At 43.1% G+C, this 26,239-nt stretch overlaps 1 long non-coding RNA gene across 7 annotated transcripts in view; it reads left to right on the top strand.

The window, feature by feature from the left end:
• The first annotated feature begins 400 nt into the window (after nucleotides 1–400).
• Nucleotides 401–26,239, top strand: part of LOC129620865 (uncharacterized) — a 56,901-nt gene continuing 31,062 nt past the window's right edge. The window contains exons 1-4 of one of the 7 annotated variants that reach the window (XR_008698763.1): nucleotides 425–2,000; nucleotides 2,090–2,301; nucleotides 19,761–19,884; nucleotides 23,169–25,076. This is a non-coding gene — a long non-coding RNA (uncharacterized LOC129620865). Of the gene's footprint in view, nucleotides 2,001–2,089; nucleotides 2,302–13,941; nucleotides 14,082–19,760; nucleotides 19,885–23,168; nucleotides 25,077–26,239 lie in introns of those variants that run through there. The other 6 variants (XR_008698761.1, XR_008698759.1, XR_008698758.1 and 3 more) reach the window with 6 other exon arrangements.

The raw sequence follows: 26,239 nt of genomic DNA, 5'->3' as shown, positions 1-26,239 counted from the left end.
GGAAGAGGCACATGTTTCATCTTCCCTCTGACCCTACAACATAGAAAGCTGAGGGTGTCATTGGGCACTGTGTTTGGGAATCAGCAAGAAAAGTTCCAGCTGGACCCGAAGAAAGATGGGGCTGTGAGGGACTTGGGGCAGCAAGGAGAAGACTTGCGAATTAGAGAAATCCCTGTGCCTAATATCTGCAGCCAAAGATATTCACATTGCTTATTGCAGAAACCTTTTGCTGGGTATCAGTTTTCCAGCGAGAATGTCACTTTGGGTTTCTATTTCATTATATTCTTATTTTGGACAGAGTCTGTTTCATGGTGTAAGTCTGCTCGATACATCCTTATGGAAGATGCTCAAATTGTGTGCATCAGAATCAAACCATTCTGCACATAGCTAGCTCCATCTTTTCTCCCAGACGCCACGTGGCACCCAGTTGGTCCTCTGAGCCCCTCCAAATGTGCAGATCTTTCCCTCTGTTGGGCTTCCCTGGTGGCTCAGATGGTAAAGAATCTGCCTGCAATGTGGAAGACCTGGGTTGGATCCCTGGGTTGGGAAGATCCCCTAGAGGAGGGCATGGCAACCCACTCCAGTATTCCTGCCTAGAGAATCCCATGGACAGAGGAGCCTGATGGGCTACAGCCCATGGGGTTGCAAAGAGTCAGACACAACTGAGCGACTAAGCACAGCACTCCTTCTGTTATAAAAGCAAGTCAGCTCAAGAGATTGATATCATTGAATTTCCCCAAAGTGTTGCCATCAAGTCCGCAGACTCAGAATTTCACCATTTCATTTCATCAATTTTCAGAGCTTATTGAGTTACTTTGTGTTTCTTGTCTTCCAAAACAGTGTGCTCTTCCTGCAGTGCTCTTTTATTTGGAAGAACCCAATGCAGGGCCCCCAGGAGTCAGAGGAAAAAGCCTTCCTGTAATGAACCAGTGTGAGCAATATAGGAAAAATGTGGTGCAAAGCTGGCAGAAAAGCAAGCTCTAGTTTTCCTTCTTCTAAAGGATTATATCAAACAGGTTTAAAATAATGGATAGTATCTGGTCTCTCGGCATGTGGAGGCAGAAAGGTGACTGCCACCAATGAGATAATGTCATGCGGACTGGATATATTGTAAAACACTCCAAATGTTATGCACATAAGTTAGCGTACTTGGTCCTGAGGAACAAAATGGACCAAAGCAAGTTATAAATGGGCGTTGAGACTCAAGGGTTAAATGAAAACAGCTAAGAAACCATGAGGCAAACACATAGCCCAGCTACTCTTCCTTGTGAACATCGCCAGCTTTTCCTGATATCTTTAAAAATGCTCTGAAGATGTAGCAAGTAGCATCTGAGCAAAGTAGGTGAGGATTCGCATCTGCAAAGGAAACTCCTGGGGGTAACTAATGATTCAGCAAGAAGTATGCAGAGATAGAATTGGATCATTTTTACAAAGAGATACCTGATTGATGTCACACAGACACCATCAAATCCACTTTTCTTTGCCTGATTAATAGAAGCCCCAAAGAACTGTTTAGATCAGACTGTTGACTTGGGCCTCAGCTGAATCCACTATAGGCAATGCTATTTCACCCAATTAAAGTTCTTCAGTAGAGAATGAAGGACAGTCCCTTGTATCTGGCCAAGTGTTTGTTCCTGAAGGAGTCCAGGGGCTTCCAAACTTATCTGGCCACGAGGAGCTCAAGAAAAGAAACATTCTGCTTTCCACCCTCAAGTTGTTCATCTTAGAGTTAGCCGGGGACAAAGGTTTTCTGTTGTGATTTGTTTTCCTTTTTTTTTTTTTTCTGTTTCAAAGTTTTTGTCTGAGAGTCCAGAACTTAAAAGATGACTCCATTTTGCAAGAAAACCATGTCTAAGTTACAGCATCCTTAGGGGGAGGGATCCTAACTGACTTCTCACCCAGGATCTCTATTTTTGTTGTTTGAGTTTGTTACCCGGCGCGGGCACGCGCACACAGGCAGATAGTGAAATTCTGCTACAAGTGCTGAAGAGGTGGGAAAAGTGAGTTTAAGTGTGTTTAGCTCCTAAATTCATTAAGATAGTGAGGGTAATGATCACTAACAACAGTCTTGTCCCTGGTTTTGTTTTAGAGTCATTCAAATTCTGCGATGTTTATGGCTCATTCTTCCTTAAGAAACTGAGTTACTTCCAGTTCTTAGCCCCCAGCCCCGCACCCGCGCCCGTGGAAGGCAGAAAGCCAACGCTTGAGTAACGTGGCAATGCATTTTAAGAAGAATCAGCTCCTCGGAAGTGGGGAGAAAATATATTACTGGACTTTGCAGAGGCCAACACGCCCCAGCAGGTAGGAGACCACGAGGAGTGGAGTCCCGCTGGCCGCCGCGGGCCCCCTCCTGCCCGCCCCTCGCGCCAGCGCCCGATGCACAAGGCCGGGGCCCCAGTCGTCGCGGCTCCCGGGGGAGCCGGGCCCTCGCGCTCCCTCCAGGATGGGACAGGATATGACAGCCCGGTTTGTGCACTAGCATCCTTAATATTCCCTTCCTTTCAGAAGCAAATAGAGCGTTCCCTTATCTGAATGCTAATTTCCTAGTTAAAAACCCTCCCTTGCTGACAAGGGACTGAAAGAGTTTTAAATCACAGATGTAGAGTATCAAATGCAATAATGCTCTTGCAATAGTGCATTGAAGCCTCAATTAATTAACCCTTGGGCTAAGTAGGCAGGTACATGGCGGTGGCCGCAGGCGGTGGATGGATGAGATTTAAATGTGCATCTCATTTCCCCAGCACGGAGCATGCCGTTTGGTTCAGAAAGGAGTCATTTTGCACACTCGCCTCATTTACTCGGCGCTTTAATCCTCCTAATTCCACCTGAGATCGGGGGAGAATTGAAAAGGAAGGCGAGGAGCAGAGGCTGCGGGCCGGGCTTTTGTGGCGCGCTGTCCCCCGGGGCCGCGCCGCGCGGGGCCTCTCCCCGGCTCTCGCTTCTAAGCTGCGTCGATGGGAAACGTGCGCGGCGAGATCAAGGGGAATGGGGCGGTTTGTACCTTTTTAGGGGGTGATGGCAGTCTTGGAGGAGGACGCCGCGCCAAGCCCACGCTGCCCGGGTGCGGGGCCCCCGGGCCAGGCCGCGGTTTGCAATGGGTGCGTCTGGGCGCAGGGAGCTGGGGGTGTCCGCGGGGCTAAGCTGCGGAGCCCCGACGCCCGGTGGGCGTGCAGGTGCGGTGGGCTTGGATCCACCGCGCTCGGGGGTCCCGCCGCAGGGGTTCCAGAACTGGGTCCCACCCCCGGCCCTGGCGCAGCGTCCCGCGCGGACTGGGTGTAACTCTCCAGCTCATTTCTCTCCACGCGATTTACCATCTGTGAACTCGTCTTTAACCTAATAAAAATCATCTAGCTTTTGACTAACAAGAAAAGGAAACAGTGCTCATTGTGGGGTTTGGGGGAAATGGCTTCACTAATGTGCAGGATGAGAACGGAGTGATTTATAGGCGGTTTTAACTGTGGGCTATGATTAGGGGGCTGGTAGTAAGTGCATTAGATGTCTAAGTGTGGCAATAGAGTAAATAGGCGTTTTATTTATCGCAGTGCCAGGGGCCTCTTAGCGGAAGAGCGCTTCTCCAAATTGAAATATAGCAGAGTTTACACTCCTGATTAGGGCTTCAAGCGCAGAGCCCAAGGCTATCAGCTAAGCAGAAACAACGCTCGCTGACACCTAATTGTCACTGGATTAATGTGCAAACAGGGACAGCGAACAGCAACAACAAATAACCTAGTGTCAGAGCCGTCGGTGGCGGTGTCCACTCGCAGTGACTTGGGGCCAAATTGGAGTTTATATGTCAAAACAGGCTCGGATCAATGTGTCGGCCGCCTCCTGCGAAGGGCCGTCCGAAGGCCTGGCAGTGGTTGATCTATTTGTGTGTGTGTGGGCATATTACCTGCCGGGAGTGGAGGGGAGCAGGCAGACAGAGGAGGTGAAATGCCTTTCCATTAATTTTTTTCTGCTTGATGCTCCCGAATTCACAGCTATTAAGATAAATTTATGTGAATCAGGTCTTTCTCTCCAGGATCTTGTGACTTTCGCCTGTCTCCATATAAAATTTAATAACCCTGTTTGTGAATCAAATCATTCCCTCAACAACAGATTCAATCTGGGTTGCCACCTGTCTGGCTTTGGACAGGAGCAACCAAATTGGGCAGCTGGGCTCCAGCTTTTCACAGGACGGCTGCTTGGTTGGCTGAAGGGGAGCTTCGTTTGCTCTAAGGGGGTTTTCCAGAGCAAAAGCTAGATGTACTGAAGGGGAAAGGAGGACAGCCTTCCATATTCCCCAGGCCCTGTTTTTCTTTAAATAACCAAATTGGTGACAGCCCTATTTTAAAAACACAAGAACTCATAACAGTCCAAAGCAAGTGGTGGAATAGGTTACCAACCAAGGAGGTCTTATGCCCACTCATTTTTCTTCTACAATTAGCCATTTCGGGAGGGAAGAAGTCACAAATACATGAGTTATGTTCCTAAATGTATTTCTAAAGTTCTTAAGTTTTATTGAGCATGAAAGTTGGTCTTTCCCTGTGTTAAGGATTGAAGAAGCTATAGAACTGGCTAGTAGCTCAATGGTGCAAAGTCTTATGATTTAAACTTGACATTTGCAATTTTTTGCTGTAAAATATTACTTTCTTTATTTCAAGACTTTAGTTGAAAACCTCATAATTCCTTTTAAGCTCCATTTGATTGTCAATTGCACAACTCTCTCTAAAGCTTAGGGCTTATGATTTTCATACACACATGATTTATGCTTTCTGTGGCACAATATAATGTACTTTGGTGCAGCTCCTACTTATTTCCTCTTGCATCCTGAGAGCCTTCCCTTTTAGAGACTGGGCTTTTATAGTGAAGCTATGAAAGAGTTGTGACCTGACACTTGGTCTCCCTGCAGGATCTTTTTCGCTGCCACAGCCAGCCTTCTGTATCACTCCATTTAATGCATTTTCAGAAAATGGTGATCTGGCTATCTACACATTTGGATAATACAATGAAATAAATTTTCACCACTGGAGGTGTCAATAACTGGCCACTGAAAGCCCATTCATTGCCTCAAGTTTGGGGACAAGCATGCAGAACTTGTTTTGGAAGTTGCAAACACTGAGATTTCTTTTAATCCACTTACTGTGAAAAAATCATGAAGCATGAAGCACATCCCAGGGATGGCGGAGCCTGGTGGGCTACTGTCTATGGGGTCGCACAGAGTCGGACACGACTGAAGCGACTTAGCAGCAGCAGCAGCAGATCTGCAATGGAGAAATCCCATCTCCATTTTATTAACAGCATGCTGGATGAATCCGATGTGTTTTTAATCCAGATGCAGAACTCCAGGTCCATCCAAGCTGCTAACTAGAGTATAAAATTTAAGTTACTGTCCTCCTTAAACAAAAACACTTAAACTACCAAAATGTCACAAGGAAATCTTGAGTTTTCTGAGGAGAAATCACACAGGAAACATGTGATTTTGTTCATCCTAATTATGACTCATAAATCTTATTTGTGGATGCCAAAAACGAGAGGGAGATGTAGAGACTGTTAAGTCCTTTAAACATCCTTATTTGCAGATGGGAGAACTAAGACCTAGAAAGGTTAAATATATTGCTCAATATTACACACACACACAATGAAACCTTCTAACTATTCCTTATATACAATCATTATTCCAGTCAAGCCATAAGCAGTGTAAATATATGAAAAAATATCAAATGTTTTTGTCATACTTTGTTAATATTGTTCAAGCACTTAAACATTAAAACTTTCCTGCCCTATAAAAAGTGATTTTTTAAAAATCACTGACTTAGTAAGAGAAAATGGGTGTTATTCTTTGTTCACTTATCTGGAAATTGTGAAACAGAATTAAAATTTTAAAGACATTTTCAGTGTTTGAAAGAATTGGCATATTTCTGTCACTTGTAGTCTGCTGCTGCTGCTGCTAAGTCACTTCAGTCGTGTCCGACTCTGTGCGACCCCAGAGACGGCAGCCCACCAGGCTCCCCCGTCCCTGGGATTCTCCAGGCAAGAACACTGGAGTGGGTTGCCATTTCCTTCTCCAGTGCATGAAAGTGAAAAGTGAAAGTGAAGTCGCTCAGTCGTGTCCAACTGTTCGCGACCCCATGGACTGCAGCCTACCAGGCTCCTCTGTCCATGGGATATTCCAGGCAAGAGTACTGGAGTGGGGTGCCATTGCCTTCTCCGGTCACTTGTAGTTTAGATTTTTTAAAATTCTTCTTCCAGTTTTCTGCCCTCTTTACTGCCCATTTTTTGGCTTTTTACCATCTCCTTCAGCCTCTACAGGGAGGAAACTAAGACTCAAGAAGTTGATTTTGTCATAACTTGATGAGATATTTCATGGAGGATATAAGACAGAACTCCAGATAGAATGTAGTTTATCATACTTACCCATGGTTTTCCCTTGTTCCTAGTATGATGAGTAATCAGGAATAACCTTGATTATATTGCCATGCCCTCGCCCAGGGGATCTTCCCAACCCAGGGATTGAACCCAAATCTCCCACATTGCAGGCGGATTCTTTACTGTCTGAGCCACAAGAGAAGCCCATATTAAAAGAAGGAAAGGGAATATTTTGTCAGTTTTTCAGTAATTCTGCTGAAGAGTTAGACGTATTTGTACATGAATCTGTCTCAGAGTTTCAGTGCTTGCCTTAGAGGTTGAACTTTAGGATATACCTGAATTATTAAGCCTCTGCCCCACTGGTGTGGCTAGGTAGTTATAGGAGTTATAGTTATAGGAGAGCTGAGTAAAGTGAAATAAAATTATGTCAGCCAAGAAAAAATAAGTCTCCCAGAATTTTGAATTTCAATCTAGATCTAATCTGACATTTCTGACAATGTGTTCAGACTCTGGGAAGTATATTCACGTTAAGGAAATTTCTGAAATCTAAGATGGGGACCGCTAATGAGGCCTGAACTTTGATGAGCATGACCCAGTCCACACAACTTACCCATCCCAACCTGAGTTCCTGAGAATTTCAAAACCAACCATCATCAAAATAACTAGTACTCAGCTTGTAACTGGGCTTCCCAAGTGGCTCAGTGGTAAAGAATCCACCTGCTAATTCAGGAGAGGCAGGAGATGCAGGGTCAGTCTCTGGGTCAGGAAGATCCCCTAGAGGAGGAAATGGTGACCCACTCCAGTATTCTTGCCTGGAAAATCCCGTGGACAGAGGAGCTTAGCATACTACAGTCCATGGGGATGCAAAGAGTTGGGCACAACTGAGCGACTGAGCACGTATGCAAAACCATTGCTTAGAGAAGGACCAGGTGCTGAAGGAGAAAGAGGTGACTGGTGGAAGGCATGGGCGATGATGGGCCAAGCCCTACAGCCACCAAACAGGCACGGACTGCAGTTTCCTAATGCCACCAGGGGACTGGGCACGTAGCTTCTCATGGTGAGGTCCTGAGCCCTCCAGCTCTGCATCCAGCAACACACCCCCCTTCCCCAGGAGCTCTCACATACTCTAGAGTTTAAAATGCTCCTACTAAAAGACCTACACATTTTCTTGTAAACGTGAGGTTATTAATCACTTATGCTTTAGCAATTTGAACTCTAATATTACAGTGTGAGGAAAAGACTTGAAGAGACACTGATGACTGATTTAAAATACCCCTTCAGACCACAGGAGTACTTCATTAGGCAAACTCGTCAATGACTTTCTTCTTAAATGCATTTGCTCATGAGAACTTCAATGGTTGTCACTATTTGCCTTTTTTTCCCCCCTTCAGTGTTTTGTTTCCAATACAGTAATAACCTATGGTTTTTTTATATGCTCAGGTTATGAAAGCAGTCTTCCATTCTTTTTTCAATGGATTTATTTTTATTTAATGTATTTTTTATTGATGTGTAGTTGATGCAACAATATTTTTTGAGGTAACAATATAAATATTAGTTCCAGGTATACAACATAGTGATTCAATATTTTTATAGATTATATTATATATTATGTAGATTATAGATTTTTATAGATTATAGATTTTTATAGATTATAGATTTTATATAAATCTATATAAATCCATATAAAGATGCTATTTGCTTTTCAGGTTCTCACTCTACTATAATAGTTTTCTTTAACAAAAAATAATTTGTGGGCTAAGAATACTGTAAGGTAGCCTCTGCCTAATTTTCTCGCCTATTTAAATTACTATGTCATAACTTTAAGAAATACCATGAATTCATATATATAGTAACATAATTTTTTTTGCCATTTTTACTTTCTGAAATAAAATGAAAACTTAAAATATCCCAAATTAATACTCTCTCAGGATGGTACAAGGAGCTCAGTTCTGTAACATCATAAAATTTTACACATCTACACATTTTTCTTATATTTAAACATTAATTAAAGGCAGGTGAGGTATACTGGATTCCAAACATGCATATTGTCTTTTGGCAAGCAATTTTTAGAGATCACTTTTTCTACCCTGATGCCAGAGCGCTAATTCTATCTTCTTGTTACTACCAGATTTTAACGACCCCATGGCGTGCTGGACCCCATGCAGTCCATGGGGTTGCAAAGAGTCGGACGTGACTGAGTGATTAAACTGAACCAGATTTAAAAATCCGACTTGTGAGCACAGGGTGGGAAGGAGAGGATGGGGTGAGTTGGAAGACTGTGACTGACACATACACACCAATGTGTAAAATAGACAGCTAGTGGGAAGCACAGGGAGTGCAGCTCAGTGCTCCGTGATGCCCTAGACGGGTGGGATGAGGGTGAGGTGGGAGGGAGGTCTAAGAGGGAGGGGCTCTATGTATTCATATGGCTGATTCACTTCAGTGTACAGCAGAAACGAACACAACATTGGAAAGCAGTTATATCCCAATAAAATGTTTTTTTAATCAAAGAGGCATTTCCTGCATGGAGCCTACAAGGTTTCTCTGGTGCAATGTGTATCAATTTGTGTTCTTGCACCGTTAAAATGAAAGGCAAAGTACATGCCAAGCAGTCAGCGACTCTTCCTATCTGCTTAGTATTGCTCATGGAGGAACAATATATCGTGTGCTTTCTGTATACTCTTGGAAGGTAAATTTTTTTTTTTTCCCTTGCTTGAGGGAAGTTTTTCTAAGAGCACATCTTTTTAATGGTATTCTTTCCCCTTCTCAGTGAGGGACTATTGATTGAGTGGACACTGCTTACTGTAGCTGTTCTGAGCTGCCAGCAGCTGAGTTTCCTGTGATTGATTTTATATAGCACCTTTTATACTTGAGAAATCCCAAAGCACTTAACAAAGCAGTGAGTGAGTGTGATGCTGATAGAGATGGCGTAGGCAAACACCGGCAGTGGCACGAGCCCACGGAGCTCACATCGCTTCAGATTCTTGAACTCTCCAGAGGACTGCTCAGTCAGGTCACCACCGTTCTTTCCGGTCAGCCTGGAATCTCCAGACTGGAAAGGACATTTAGCCAACTTCTCACACGTCCCTGGGTTTCTGAGCAGCCCTCAACCACTCAAGACGGATGAGACAGGCCACTGTGGGTGGCTTCCATGAGCCTAATTCCCTAGACCTCTCGTTCCTCTGTGGTTCAACACAGCGGTGAGATTGAGGGGTCCCATTCAGAAGTTCTAAGATCATCTCTGATTCCTTGAGTAATTACTGTGCCTCAAGTAGGTACCCAGTGCTGTTTCAGGCCTCTGCTCTATAGAAAGAAGGCTCTTTCCTGCCATTGCCTGAATGCTCAGTCGTGTTTGACTCTGTGTGACCCCATGGACTGTACCCTGCCAGGCTCCTCTGTCCATGGAATTTTCCAGGCAAGAATATTGGAGTGGGTTCCCATTTCCTCCTGCAGGAGATCTCCCTGACCCAGGGATCGAACCTATGTCTCCTTCGTCTCCTGCATTAGCAGGTGGATTCTTTACCACTGAGCCTCCTGGGAAGCCCTTAGTACTAGTTAAGTGGCTAAAAGAGCAAGAGGACATCTGTGGAAACACAGAGTGGGCTGCTGAGAAGAGAAACAGAGCCTCGCTCACTTCTTGAGCTCTAGCCCAGCGCTTAGCACGTAATCACCCTTCAGTGAATGTTTGTTGAGTGGATACATGAAAATGCAGTGTCTTTTCTGTGTCAGAGAAAGGCAGATTTCAGTCCAGAATAATGGGTGTTCACAGCCGAGCACTAGTCTGTCTTCACAGTGAGCGTGCAAAATAACCCAGCCTTTTCCCCATAGAAACGGCTGAAGTGGGACAAAAATAATGCCCTTGGCTTTCTCTACCCTGCTTCCTGAAGCGAGAAGCTAAAGTTGCATGTTTTACCTGCAGGTTTGGGAGGAAAAGAAGGAGAAAACTGACAAGGTGAGAAGAACAGATGTGCTCAGGGGGAGGACGGTGGTCTGTGAACCTCCAGGAAAATGAATGGTGGAAGGAGGGGACGGCTCACCACCTGGTGTCTCAGAGTGGCAAGGAGACTGTCACTGAAAGAGCAGAAAGAAAGCTATAATATTCTTCCTAGGAATCTGGGCTTTTCTCATCAATGGCCTGAGCTTCCTAAGTGTGCTTCACAGGGATGGGGGCTGGTACTAGGGAGGAGAGAGAAAGAGGAAGCCGGGCTTAGTTCTCTAGCCCCACATCCCTAAGGAGCAGACTTAGTGGCCATGGAAAGGCGACAGTACAAAGAGCTGATGGGGTCCCCAGAGCTCCAGCTGGGGGTGGGTTTACACCCAGGTGTCTGCGTTTTAATGTCAGATCATCGAATTCATTCAGTCATTCAGTCGTGTCCGACTCTTTGTGACCCCATGGACTGCAGCACGCCAGGCTTCCCTGTCCATCACCAAATCCCGGAGCTTACTCAAATTTATGTCCATCGAGTCGGTGATGCCATCCAACCATCTCATCCTCTGTCTTTTCAAACAAGTCAGTTCGTCACATCAGGTGGCCAAAATATTGGAGCTTCAGCTGCAGCATCAGTCCTTCCAATGAATATTCAGGAGTGATTTCCTTTAGGATGGACTGGTTGGATCTCCTTGCAGTTCAAGGGACTCTCAAAAGTCTTCTCCAACACTACGGTTCAAAAGCATCAATTCAATTAGCTTGCTTCAAAGAAAGAGGGACTATCTAAGTTAAAACGATGGTTGCATTCCTCTCCATCTGCACTTTCTTTTTGTCATGTACATGGCCATAACTTTGAAGTTCATTTCTCAGCTAACAAATCACTTGTTTTGCCTCATGTGGTACACTGACATAGTGTATCTCCTTTGCTCTTCAAGTGGCCCCAGGGAGGCTGATGGTATTGTTATGCCCATTTTACAGATGTGGAAGCTGAGGCCCAGACAGAGGTTAAGTGACTCAGCTATGGTCACATTCCTAGCAAACAGTGAAGCTGGAATTCAAATCCAAGTTATTAGACGCCACATCCCACTCATAGTCCACTATGCCTTGCTGTCTCCATCTCTAGTTAAAATAAATAAATCCTGCTTGAATAAAAGGAAGTTTATTGTTCTGATGTACTGGTATGGGAAGGATTAGCTGTAAATGTTTATACTTTATTTCTGAGCTCAAACCACATAGCTGGCTGCTTACTACTCTAAGCTATCAGCTAAAATATACTTCTAAAAAAAATCACAGGCCTCCCTCTTCTTTTTGGGAGCAGAAACAGACACGTATGATTTTCACCCATAAAGTTCGTGGCTGTGTGGACTGACGCCACTTGAGGCATCCTTTCTCTGGGGACCTCAGTTGCTCTGAGATGAAAAGGCTGGACTGAGCCAGTGTGCTCCCAGCACCAAGGTTCTGTGATTCTGGGCTGATGACTGTGCAGCGACCTCTAGCTAAAGAACAGGGACAGACTGGACCGGCAGGACTGGCAGCTTAGATTCACATTGGCCTCCTGGGAGCTGAGTACACACCAGCTGGGCTCAGGGGCACACACAGGGCACGGTTCCTGCCTTCCAAGACTCTGGGGTCCATGAAGCCCCCCAAAGGGGCCTGAACAACATATGAGTTGTTGCTCAGATGTTTGCATTTCATTGGACAATTTTAAGATGTGTTCCTTGCACACATAGGAGTAATTTAAAGACTGTCTGTATCTGACTAATCGTTCCTGATAGCCATTGAAAAAAGAAGTCCTATTTAAATAGACAGGTTTTGAGGAGACCTGAAAAAACCATGATGTTATATTCTTGGAGGCTGCAAAGAAAAGCAATTCCAGAGACTTAAAGGGTGAGGGAATAGATTGTAGAGTCCACCAGGAGGATGGGTGGGGCCTCTGGCATTTGTGGCTGACATGAGTGAGCTGAAGGACCTGATTAAGAGAACCAGGGCCCACCTCGAGTGGGGCTCGGGTAGGGGGCCGTGGATCGCGTGACAGTTTTGTTTGAAAGAAAAGCCAATCAAAGTCACAGGGAGTCCTGGCAAAGCCTAAGGAGAGAAAGCTGTTCCCTTGGAGAGAGTGGCATTTTGGAAAACTGAAAATCGCTTCAGTCATATTGCATGCGATAATCTTTATAACCAAAAAGAAATGAAATAAACCTCTCAGTTTGAAGGCTTCTTCAATATTTTACAAATCACACAATCATCTCCAGCTTGCGACACGAAGACAAATCCACATGACAAACGTTATGGAACATTAGTGATATCAGGACAAGCCACATCTGCTGAATATCAATGATAGGATCCCTTCCTGCTGCTGGTGTGGTTGACAATGTGAGGCGGAGGGCCCATTTTTTTTTTTTTTCCTGTTAAAAATGGAAATCGGTGTTTGAGTATTCCATGAAGTTCTTCAGGTTCATTAACAAGGTCAAAATCAATGTTATTTTACTGTTTGGAATCATTTTTGGCGGAACAATGAAAAGAAACCATAGTCGAAGTAGTCTTAATATAATCATTTTCTTTTCATTGTTCTTTATGGGAAAATAATTTGGCCCGAAATTTAGTGGTCCCTTCAGGGAGGTGATATCTTTAAAAAGGTGGTCTGAAGGACAGGTTTTACTGTACTTTAATAGGCTGATAGATTAATATAAATCTTAATATTCATAATCTTTACCATTTCTTTTCTCAATATCTGCTCTATCTATACATCTATTTATAATGTATGCTTCAAACACAGAATATACGTGATTTTTATTGAATATGCTGATGGCGCTACAGGGATAGCCACTTGACCTAGTTAAAAAAAAACAGTGAGAGAGTGAGCCACGGGTCAAGCTTACAGTCTGCAGCTGAAAACAGATTTTTGCAGATAATGCAATGGCCTGAGAGCATGGCTGTCTTTGCAACTTCGCCATGTGCTATTATTTACATAAATAATAAATAAATATGTGCAGCCTGGTGCCAAGGGTGAGCTGCAAATGATCGTGATGGAATGTGGACTTTATCACCTCATTTTTCTACCAAAACATGGAACATTTTCTACCTTCATATGCCCACAAAAGAAAATCACAATGATAAACGAAAGATGAAATTTACTTATTGGCTAGAGAAGAAAACATGCATTGCCTGACATGAATAGAGAAATATGTGTTAATTTGTTCTCATGTGACTATCTAAGGGGAAAATAGCTAATTAACTGATTTCACTTTTATTTTGACTCTGAGACTTCTGGTTGGCCTGTCAGCTTGTCATGTCATAAACATTGACGGAATTAATGAATTTTATATGTGTGTGTGTATAAAACTGATATGATACATTAAAAGATGTATATTATAGAAGTAATACATCCTCATTATGGAAAACTTACACACATTTGAGAAAAACCCTACATATTCCCACTACCCAGAGATAATCCTGTGAACATTTCTCTCCTCTGACTGTTTGACACAGTTCAGAGCATCCTATATATAACATTGAAAATGCATTTATTAAATTCCATTGTAGGATGTCACCATTTATTTCACTATTTTCTATGATTGGATATTTGTGTGGTTTTTTTATTTTTGTTTTCCTATTATAAATGTTAAAGATAAGCATTTTTTTTACCTACCTCCTTGTTTCCATTTCAGAAGATCTCCCCAGGAACTGGTCCCAGAGACAGGATTACTGGATTAAATGAAGTGAACATTTTTAAGGCTTTTGATACATATCGCCAAATTACTTTTCACAAAGCTTTGACTAATTTATAGTATAAACTTATTTCAATGAACTTTGATGTGTTTCGGTCACATTATTGAAACACCGTGGTTTCAGCTTTCCAAAGAGGTGATCTCCGGTGATCTGTCCTGGACTTGGTGTTCATGGTTGGTGTGAATGGGGCGCAGGGAAGTGTTGCATTGGCCTGTGCACGGCGGTGAGTGCTAGTCTTCCGGGTTCATTCCTGTGAAGGTAGTTTTCTCTTTAAAAATTGGATGGCTGTCAGAAATAGTGTGTAGTATTTTAAATATTAATATTTTTTAAAGAGAAGATAACTTGGCTATGCATTTTCTTCACCTTCATTTTTTGTAATGCAAAAAACCCCTGGAATTTAATATTAGAAAAATTGAAACTTTTTATATTCCCTGACCCACCCAACTCCCAGTTTTGTTGGTTTAAAAGATTTAAAAATATTTTAAAAATCTGCCAGTACCTCAGTCCTCTAAGATAAACATCTAATGTTCTCCTCCTGTCCCGTCTGTTGACATAGATGTGGCTTTGTGTCTGCTGATGCCACAGCCTGTGTTTGAAGGCTGGGCTCTGGGAACGCAGAGAACTGTCCCTGCCTTTGTAGCTCCTGCATCTGTGCACACTGGGCTCCCAGCACAGCCTGTCTCATACAGTCACTGTGCTGGAAACTGTTTAAACCTGTGATGTCCTTTAAACACTGCTGGCTACCCCAAGGTTCCACAGTCTGGATATGTGTGCATACCCACCTCTCGGAGTTCTTTGCTTCCCGGATTTCTAATTGGCAACAAAACATGATTTCTGAAAAGCAAAAATAAAAGTTGCAGGCAGGTTTCTTTGGGGGAGCACTCCCCAAAAGAGTTAGGCTTGGAATGGCTTGGAATGACTTTTTACTGGAAAAAGGAAAGAATGAAAGTCTTTCGGTCAAAGAGAAGCTACCTTCTCAGAACTTAGCCCAGCATTGACCAGGGCTGTTACCGGAGGTTCTGCCTGCTTCTCCCAAAGGGGAAGTTCTGAAAAAAGTGAAGTCTAAGGACCTGGGAAGAGGCTCTGAGAGAACCAGCCAGCGTTAAAGTTTGCTTGCCTTTGTCCAGAGACTGACTATATATATATATATATATATATATATATATATATATATATTTAGTATATACGATATATAGTATATTAGTCACCTTTATTTTATTTGAAGTAGATCCTTTCACTCTAATGCAAAGTGATTTATAACTTTGTATAAAATACAACATCTTTACCTGGAAATGGTGTGATATTAACAGGAGGAATACAAATATTAGTACTACCCCTCCCAAGCACGCCTTACAAAAGACATTTGCTAAGTTTTGTTATTTATAAAAATATATTTAGCTACCTACCAACTCTACTGTCATTGTGGAAAATCGCACAAACCAATATATGTAAGTGAATAGTTTTACATGTAGTTAATGTCTTTTTTGATTAAGAAAGTCTTTTAAAGTATGTATTAATTATGCGTTGTATGTATCCTGGGTGGCTAAAACAGCTCTGTGAATAGAGACCTGCCAGTTGTTTTGTTAAAATAACAGAATGCAGCTGTGATTTTTTAAAAAAATGAATGCGGCATATCTGGGAGAGTTATTTTTTATCTTTTAAAAGGGAGGGATGAAAGTTAAATTTTTTTTTTAAAGCAAATATAAGATTTTTGGAGAGAAGTGCATTAGGCTACACAAATGTGTGGGATATCATGGAATGAAGGTTGTGTTTTGTCTAAAATGTTTCCTGGCTAGGACGCTCAACATCATGCACAGGAAACAGGAAGACACACACACCATATGAGAATTTTTTTTCCTTCCAGCTGTAATTGGAACCGTTACCACTGTTTTCACATGTAAACTTCTCGGGTTTGCAAAATTCCAAGCAACCCCGCCCCCCCAACCCCTGCCCCTAAATGATAAAAATCCACGTTTGAAGGAACTAGTTTCAAGATCACACTAGAGTTTGTCTTTGCCCCTTGGAAATAAAAGGGAATATTATCTGTCCGAGAAAACACTTTGGAAGTATCTCCCTGAAGCTTTTTTGACTTTTCAGGGTGTCTATGGGGAAGTCCCATCTGTGTTCACTGCATTGTGGTCCCATCCGAGCCTCGGGTGGTGGCTTTGAATGGGGCAGCGTCACCAAATCTGCATGAAAATTGGGAATTGTCAAAGTAATTTGCCACTTGCCGGCTCACTCTCTATGCCTTTTGTGTTCTGATCAATAAAAACTTAAATCCTTTACCCAGTTTAGTAACAACCTATTCTAAAGCATTATATTCCCCCTAATCTTCTCCAGTTCTGGTTGTACAGTTATCCATTTTCAATGATATTCATTTTAAAAGGTTAACAAACGAGAAACTAAACCAACCATACAAATAACAGCCCAAAGAACACTTTCCAAAATGTGTTGCTGTAGTGCCATTTCAAATTTAATATTCATGCAGAGAAAAGCTAAAGGCCACCAAACCAGGTGGATAAAATAGTACTGCATTTTATGACTCCTTCTTAAATGAAATCTCTTAAATATTGCTAATGAAGCCAGCTCTCCCACACAGCCTTGTCAGGCGCCCTTTCTAGGCTGGTTCAGTTCCATTTCCCTGTCTAGCAATTTGCCCCAGGCCCCTATTAAATGAATTATCACGGCCCCTAAATCATCTCTGCGGGGGTTTCCTCTAATCCCATCAAGACACTTACACTCCCTTTCTTCCCTCCTGGTGACATAATGAATTATTGTTTCATGGGGAGCAGTTAAAGAGGCCCCTTTGGAGGAGTGGGACGTGCTCCGGCCGAGGGCGGGGGTAGCGGGGAGGGTCCCGGCGCCTCGGGCTGGTACCCGGGGCCTGATGGGGACAAAGCCACGCGCCGCCTACGGCCCTTCCGCCCTGGGGTCTCCGCCGAAAGCCACCCACTCCGGATGGGCCCCTGCGTCCGCCCCTGGGGAGTGACTCTGGGAGCCCAGGAACGCAGGGCCAAGAGAGAATATAAATGTTTTCCTTAACTGGAGGAAACACTGCACTCACAAACCACTTGCGGAATAGATTAAGCTAATTTATTAAACACAGTTTGCCTGCTGACTGAGCTGAGCTGAGTAATGATTTACATTTTTTTTCTTTTAAAAAACACTAATAAGAAGAGGTCGGGGGCCACAGCGGCCCTAATCCTGGGGCCGTGGCTGGGGAGGGCGCCCCGAGGGCTGGCTGCGGGTCCGCGGGTGGACGTGTGACCGGACAATGGCCAAGCTTTCCAGCCCACGCCCCGCATCCTCGCAGGCCCGCTGGGTGCACGGAAGGGGCTGGACCCGCTTTGGAGGCGGAGGGTTCAGACCTAGGGATCCTGGTCCCCCGAAAGGGCCTGGTTTTGATTTTGACATCTGTTTTGGAGGAACTCAGACCATTCCACACGAACCAGTGGTGGACCTTCTGAAAGCCCAGTGAGCTTACACACTTCCTACGAGATTTTGAAAACATTATGTTGGAGGACACGTGTGGAGCGGCCATTCTCAACCTTGTTGGTGCCAACAAACCTCCTTTTAAAACAAGTTTGTTGTAATACTTCTACCATCTCGCAGTGAAAGACTTCGATAATATCATCTACTGAAGCAGAAGGTTAAAAAAGAAAGAAAAAACAAGTGAAAGAAGAGAGAGAGGAGGGAAGCGGGTGGAGGGAGGCAGAGAGGGAGGGAAGGAGAAAAGCCAAGATGACCTGGCTGTAAAGGAAAAAAACCAGCAAATTAAACGTAACAAAATATGCATTTTTTCCTTGTGGGCAACTGTAAAGTAAACTGTAAAAGTAAACTGTAAAAAAATTCTTGCACTACTTTCTAACACATACATTTTAAGAGGAAACTGTTCAATTGATTGTTGTTGACACTTTTTCTTAAGAGCTGACTTTTTGAAATAAGGCCTAAATAAGTGTATTTGTTACTGTACGTAGGATGTCCCAGGTGATGGCTGTGTGTGTTGGAGATGTCCAGGGAACATGAAACCCACGAACTATACCATGGTCAGTGACGTGATTTTCCAGAGGTGAAAGTTCAGTTCAGTTCAGTTCAGTCGCTCAGTCATGTCTGACTCTCTGCGACCCCATGGACTGCAGCACGTCAGACCTCCCTGTCCATCACCAACTCCTAGAGTTTACTCAAACTCATGTCCATTGAGTCAGTGATGCCATCCAACCATCTCATTCTCTGTTGTCCCCTTGTCCTCCTGCCCTCAATCTCCCCCAGCATCAGGGTCTTTTCAAAAGAGTCAGTTCTTCGCATGAGATGGCCAAAGTACTGGAGTTTCAGCGTCAGCATCATTCCTTCCAATGAGTATTCAGGACTGTGGCGAATAACTCAGTGCAGTTGCGGACAAAACTGTATGTGGTAGTCGTGTGTATCTGGAAAATTCAGTGGACATTAAAGCTCCATAAAAATACTTTGTGTTTTTTGTGGGAAAAAGGAAAGTTCCCACAACCCTACCACTCTAACATAAGAGTTTTCATTTTCCCATGTTTCTGTATCTTGTAGTTTTTGTTGGGATCTTTATGTAGTGCATACTCAGTTTTTTGCATCTCTTTTCTTATTCTCTGTCAGGAATGGGTTTTAACTTAAGCAAAGTAATTAAAATAGGTAACAAAGGGTTTTCATCACAACTTTACCCAAGTGGGTTGACAAGCTAAAATTCTTAGTGAAAGTGTTATTTGCTCAGTTGTGTCCGAATCTTTGCAACCCCATGGACTGTAGCCCATCAGGCACCTCTGCCCATGGAATTCTCCAGGCAAGAATACTGGAGTGGGTAGCCATTCCCTTCTCCAGGGGATCTTTCCAACCCAGGGATTGAATCCAAGTCTCCTGCATTGGAGGCAGATTCTTTACCATCTTAGCCACCAGGGAAGCCCAAAATTTTTGTAAGCCTTTAAAAAAATTATCACTGTAGCAGTAAGGTAGGACTATCATATTACTTTAACAGCTCACCTTAAAAAATCCTTATACATTTGCATAAGTCAGAAGTGTAAGTGGGTAACAGGTTCTTGAACTGCTGATTTAGAAAGTCCTGAAGTTGTGATTTGGAGCACTTTGGCTTGGGAGACCTCAGCCTGAGGTCTGTGACTTGGGTTCTGCTGGAAAGCAGAGTGAAGAGGGTGGAGAAGGTGGTAGAGAGGCCATCATGGTTTGTCTCTGGTTTTGAAGGGTGCCAGGCCAAGTGTGCTGGGGCAACTGGGCAATCAGCTCCTCATTTGAAGTCCTTTACTTCTGTTCCTGTCCCCGAGATGTTGCTGCCTGTGGATTAGTTAGATCTTTTCTGGATACCCAGTAGGATGTTTCCAGTCCTTTGTCCAGAGCCCAAGGAAGCCTCAACTGAAGTTTGATTTACAATTGATACCTGCTTTTCTATCTTCTTAAGTATTGTATAGAATATCTTTGCTGGGAATAAGCATTATCTTTCAGCAGCTTGATAATAATGATGGCTACCAGTTACTGGGCATTTTGTATGTGCCAGGCAATGTACACTTGTATCATTAAGCTTCTTAACAATGAGGGATCTCATTCCCTGAAAGTGAAAGTGAAGTCGCTCAGTCATGTCCGACTCTTTGCGACCCCGTGAACTGTAGCCCACCAGGCTCCTCCATCCATGGGATTCTCCAGGCGAGAGTACTTGAGTGGGTTGCCATTTCCTTCTCCAGGGGATCTTCCCGACCCAGGGATCGAACCCATGTCTCCCTCATTGCAGGCAGACGCTTTAATCTCTGAGCCACCAGGGAAGCCCATCTCATTGCCTGAGCAGGAATCAAACCTAGGCACCCGGCACTGGAAACACCGAGTCTTAGCCACTGGACCAGCAGGAAAGTTCGGAGGTAGGAATCATTATTTTCATTTCGGCGATGGGAATGCACAGAGAGGTTGAGTGTCTTATCCAAAACACAGATTGGCCGATTTCCACAGTCCAGGGTTGCTTCACTATTTAACACTGCATCCATTGGAAACTATATAAATTTGAGCAATATGAAATGACATCCCCAGACCCCAAGCTCTGTCTCTAGTTTAGGAAGACAAGAAAAGGTGAGCAGAGAGACTCTAGGGCTTTCCCAAAGCAGGGGATCTTCCCAACCCAGGGACTGAACCTGAGTCTCCTATATGGCACAGTTTGGCTGCTCCCAGTGACTTCTCCTTGATTACAGGACAAGGTGTTCCTGGAACAAGCGAAGGGCAGAAACTTGAAAACCTAGCAACAGGGAATGATCCTAAAACAGTGAAGCTTAAGAGACAGGTTTGGCATATTTTCAGGATGTAAAATGTCAAACTCAAAACATAAGTGGTAGCACAAAATCTGTCACCAAACCACTGGGTGACTATAATTTAGTTGTTTAATCGCCCAGTCATATCCAACTCTTTTGTAACCTCATGGATTCAGATTTTCCAGGCAAGGAGATACTGGAGTGGATTGCCATTTCCTCCTCCAGGGGATCTTCCTGCCTGGAATCAAACCTTTGTCTCCTGCCCAGGTGTCCTGCATTGCAGGCAGATTTTTTTTTTTTTTTTTTTTAAAACCCCTGAGGCACCAGGGAAATCCAATAATTCAGTTAGTGAAGTAAATTTCTCCAGCCTTTGGCTGTGTCAGTGTTTGATGAATAAATATGTAGTGATTCTTTAGCAGCTAAGCATTTCTTGTACTACTAGAATGAAGACCTGATCTTGTTTAACATATGTAGATGCTTTTCAGCCTTTGCTTGGGAACAGTCAAGCCATTTTTGAATCATTGACTTAAGGTCCATTCTTGGTAACGACATGTAGGATATAGGGGCATCCTAGGTCCACAACTGAATCAATGGTAATTTTGAACTCTTCCCTGCTCCTAAAATAAAAATGAGGGGCTAGAGTCTGAGAATGGCCTTATTTATAAACTCAGTCCCTGCCCTTGGCTAGCTCTAAGCCCATGATTTCAAGGCCGCATCGTTGCTGTGGCCTCTGGAAATACCAAGGATCTTCCTGAAGTTCAGCTCCAGACTTCATAGCATTCCCAGGTCTCCTCAGTTCTAGCTGGCAGGCACTACTCTCGTCCCGGCGTTTGATGACCTCAGAACTCCAGGACTAACTGGGCTCTGGTTCAAGCAGACTTTCAGAAACCCTTTTTCAGGGAGTCTGGAGATCCAAAATGTTTTCTTCTAGCAAGTTAGATCCGTGTGCTTAGTTCTGCCAACCACATGAATGAATAGACTGTGGATCTGGTTACAAAACCCAGGATGATTTATTACCAGGGCAAAGAGAAACATTGCAGACCACACTATCATTTATCATGTAATTACATGTCTTTCCGGGAGATAACATGCGTGACCACAGAAACAATAGCGAGCTGTTCTGCCTCTTGATCTGGCCTCAGTTTCCTTGCCTGCAGTGGGAGAGGCGTAGGCAGAATGGTCTCTGGATCTCGAAGGGCTCTTGCAGCCCTAACACGGAGAGTCTGCAGATATACGGAGAGGTGTAGCTCTTACCCAGAAGTGGCCTTCTAGAGCTGTGGCACCATTGATACTACCTCCCATCTGGGCCACCTGACTGCTGAGCTCTTCCAGGCTCGGTTTCCTCATCTGTTAAAATGGAGATGAAAAAATAAATAAATAAATAAATAAAATGGAGATGATGAGTACCCTAAGCAGTACCAACTCCTTAGGGGTACTGGTATGTTTATTGAGGTAATGTACGTAAACCTCAGAGAAAGAAAGTCTCAGAAAGCATTCAACCTATATTGGCTCTTGCAATTATTGAGGACACCCAACTGTAATAGCTTTTTTTTCCCGCTTCTTCTCCTTGTCCCCCATCTCTCCTTGCTTACTTCCACATTTACTCTTGTTGCAAAAGCTATCTTCAAGAGTTAAACTTTAAGGGAATTGATGAGGAACCAAATCTCAAGTACAGGAATGAGAGGTCCCAGGACCTAATTCTAGATCTTGCTAGAATGTGAATCTATTGCCCTTGTCAAGCCTTATACATAGATACAAATCACGGGCTGGGGTGTTATGTTATGGAGATGTTTAGGAACAGGTATTTCTTTCAGGTACCTTCATTTTTCTGTGTTAGAACAAGGAGGATTTGAATTTTCCTTAAATTAATCTCTCTGAGGAGAACTTGGAATTCTCAAGTGGCTCAGTAGTAAAGACTCCACCTCTTAATGCAGGAGACTCAGGTTCTATCCCTAGGTCTGGAATATCCCCAGGAGTAGGAAATGGCAACCCAGTCCAGTATTCTCGCCTGGAAAATCCCATGGATAGAGGAGCCTGGTAGGCAACAGTCCCTGGGGTTGCAAAGAGCTGGATACCCGCTGTGACTGAGCATGTACACTTGCATTTGGGCAATGCTTGTGGAATGTCTCTCTCTCTTTTTTCTTTTGGTGATGTATTAGGAAAACATGTCAAGCTTTTTCTTTTTCAGACATAAGTGTTTTTTACTTAGGCTCCTTTACTTATTTAGAGGTTGAATAAACATCCCTATGAATAACCCCTTAAAACATTTATGTTTTTTCTCTTTCTCACACACCTAACAAATCTTAATTAACATCTTTGGCTTCAAAATATGCCCAGTCCATTTCCGGCTGCCAAGGCAGAGTCAGAGTTCACATTGCCATATGCTGACAGGGACAAGGAGAGCACTCTTCCCGGTCCATAAAGTGTCCTCCTTGGTCCCTGGGCGTTTGATGAAACCCGCTTTCCCCATTTGCTCTGCAAATCCACCTTGTTGACACCATCTCCTCCTGGAATCAGTTTTCTTTGGAACAGAAAACTGGGAAAACAGTAATGGATACCTGATGTCCTCCGCTTTTGTCTTACAGACCAAAATATCAGCTACTGGATGTAATACATGTATGAGCCATACTATTGCATATATAATAGAATGTTCTAGGTGATCATCTCCAGACTCCTTAGGATGTGTAGTTATTTCTATGATACAAATGCAAGTAATACACCAGAGAACCAGCCCTGCAACATGAAAGAATCAAGAAAGTTTGGAAACAAAATCTCAAATGTTTAGTCCAAGCCACTCCTTAAGTCATTCTTTCTTTACTGCTTTTGTCATAGCAATGGAGCATTTTTCACCCTTTTCCTTTCAGCCTCATTTACCAAAAATGTTCTCTTTTGTTGGTCCACAGGTAATGTTGCTCCTTTCTCTCCTTTGTTTTAGAGAGGTACTCTAGCCACTGTGTAAAGAGCATTGTTCTTCGTAGATGGAAAGGAAGATAAGGAAGCCCACAGACTTAATGTGGTGGACTTGGGGTGCACCACCAGAGCCCCTCTCTGAGGCCAATGCTGCTGTGAGTGCTGGTTGCTGAAGTCTGTCAGTCCCAGGAATTCCGCTCCAGGAATTGTCATTGGCTACAGGGAGCTGCTTTTCCCAGAGTCCAGCTCCTCGCATGTGGGCACAGGGGGAGCAGCTGCAAAGGACCACCAGCTCCAGAGTCACTGTGGGGTGAGCTGAGGCCTTCATGGCGAAAGCGGAGCAGCTCAGCTTCTGCCTATTCCTGTTGCCTTCTCACCCCCTCGAGGATGACTCCAAGAGTACGCCCAATAAGCCTCCTGTGAGAAATCATCTCATAGACTATTTCCTGGGGAGCCTGACCTATGACACTTGGGCTAAAAATATTAGAAAGGATGGCACGCAGTATAGAGTGAGGGTCTTAAGTCCCCCTATCTGTTTTTTTTCCCCAAGAATCTGATCCTCCTTGGTTAAAATAGCTGAAGGGCTTTGGGATAGCAATTGCAATCCAGGAAACCCAGGAAAAGATATTAAAATGTATGAAAATGATTATAATAAATAAGAAATGCATTTTAGAAAATTCTTTTTTAAAAAGCAGAAGCACCAAAATATCACTTTAAAAATCAGACTTGTGGAAAATAAGAAATTTTACCCGGGAGACTATTATTATTAGAAACTCTGAGACCAAAGATCAGTGTTAGGACCTTGATACTTTTGGGGGTTTTTTTTTTTTTTGGATGTGAATTGCTTTGTATAATAAATGCTTAGTGATTGAGGCAGGCACCTTATCATGGTCACTGAGGCTGAGGGGGATGGAAGGATAAAGGGACAACAAGTGAGCTTCCGGTGAGAAAACTGGGGTACCAGGGAGGTCTGCCCTGTGTGAACCTCACTGGGACTGTAATTTTTAAAACTTATTCTTCAAAGGATTTATCTTATAATAGCATTCAGTGACTATTTCCTTCAACACAGAGTTATAATGAGAATCCTTACAGTTAGTCTTGATAAGGCAGGGTATATGTATCAAAATTCAGAGTAAGACTCTTTTTTTCACTTAAAAACAGACCTTTACTGGAACTCTTTAGAAATTATTTTATATAAGTTAAATCTCAAAGTGTTATCATTATAAATAAAAGTCAAGCAATGAAAGAGGACATTAAAATAAACAGTTAAATGCCCTTCTCAGGGATGCTACTGTTCTCAGCTGGCTTTCCGACCCTTTACTAAGGGTGATGTAGCTATTCCTGGCGGAGAAGGCAATGGAAACCCACTCCAGTGTTCTTGCCTGGAGAATCCCAGGGACAGGGGAGCCTGGTGGGCAGCTGTCTATGGGGTCGCACAGAGTCGGACACGACTGAAGCGACTTAGTAGCAGCAGCAGCTATTCTTGGACTTATGCATGTATATGGCTTGTCTTTCCATTTATTATTGTTGTTGTTTTTCTCTTGTGTTCTCACATTAATAGGATCATACTACATAGGTGGTTTTGTAAGTTTTACACATTTTTTGCTTAACTGTGTTTTATTAATACCCCTTTTAACCTACTTAATTCAAACCACATTGCACTATTCTCAACTGCTATACTAGAATTAAATTTGATGCTACATTGATCCTACGTATGGTAGCTATTCTTGGGGATCATACTGCTTATCTAAGTGGAATAAATTAACTATTTCAGTTTTCTAATACAAATTTTTATTTTCTCAAAATGCAGAGAATTACATTTTTTCCTTTGCCTTTCAGACTGACTCAGTGGAGTGTGACTCCAAAAATAATTCTTTTAAAAATAGCCAAGAAAAATAAAACCTAATTCCATTCTCAAAGTGACCTCAATATTTTCTTTGCTTTAGTATTATCCTGCCCTCTCCATGGATGTGTGTGTGTGTGTGTGTGTGTGTTTTAAAAGAATAACGGGGAAGAAAACTAGCTTCAGCCACTCAATTCTTGTTTATGTTTGTTTTGAAACCCAAGTGGCCCATTGTCGGCAGCAAGGTCTTCACTCCTGCTCCATCACTGGTCTGTAAAGTAAATTGCAAAATGCTACCAAAGTCTGGCTACATCCTCATAGTGACTGTTTAAACCCATTACTTTCTCTTTTAATCAAATCACTGTTGTGTCAAAATATACGATTCTCGCCATGAATCTCCCCGGCTTGTTACAGGTCACCGGTTGCACCTTGAAAATGTTTGCTCTCCTAAGCGTCTTCTCTCCAGCCTCCAGCTAAATTGCTCCAGACCAAGCAGGATCATTTTTCTATACACATAGACCTCTAATTAATATATATATATACATAATGGCACTGAGAACCTGTACTTTACCAAGAGAGGAAGGGAAAATGCCTGGTCAGTAGGCAGGCAGGAGCATCATTTAGATTATGGCAAAATAAGCGTTTAAACAGATACAAGCATTCAAATTATACTCAGGGAAAAAAGCAAACCCTGAAGATTCCTTATCCATGAATTACTGAGATTCAGCCTTTATTCTTTTCTGCCCAACAAAATATTTTATATAAAGCCACCAGAGGGCGAATAAGGGAAATAGTAATTACGTTTAAACAGCCAACACTTCACTAACATAAAATATTTGTACAGGCTCTTAAACATGAAGTTAAGTGCCAGAGGCTATTTTCATTGTTTAATGTATTAAGTAAATAAAAATGTATCTAAGATGTGGACACACAATTAGTTTTGAGTTATTTATCCTGGAGTTTGTATGGTTTAGAAAAACTCCATCTTCTTGGCTCCTGCTGTCCTAATGCATTTAACTTCAGCCATCAGCTATGATTAAACACCTGGTGTTGTGGGGAAACAAAGCGCACTAATCCAATATGTATTTCTGACATCTTAAATATCACCCAGTCCCCTGACATCAGGCACAGCTTTTCAGCGGGATGGAATTCCACAGCATATTTTTCTAATTTATGGATGGACAATAAATCAAAATTAAGCCTTGGGCAATGAAATATACA

The sequence above is a fragment of the Bubalus kerabau genome, chromosome 10 (genome assembly GCF_029407905.1).
Source record: "Bubalus kerabau isolate K-KA32 ecotype Philippines breed swamp buffalo chromosome 10, PCC_UOA_SB_1v2, whole genome shotgun sequence".
NCBI classification, from domain to species: domain Eukaryota; kingdom Metazoa; phylum Chordata; class Mammalia; order Artiodactyla; family Bovidae; genus Bubalus; species Bubalus kerabau.
Note: the sequence above shows the minus strand (reverse complement) of the source record. Positions and strands in the feature narration are given on the sequence as shown.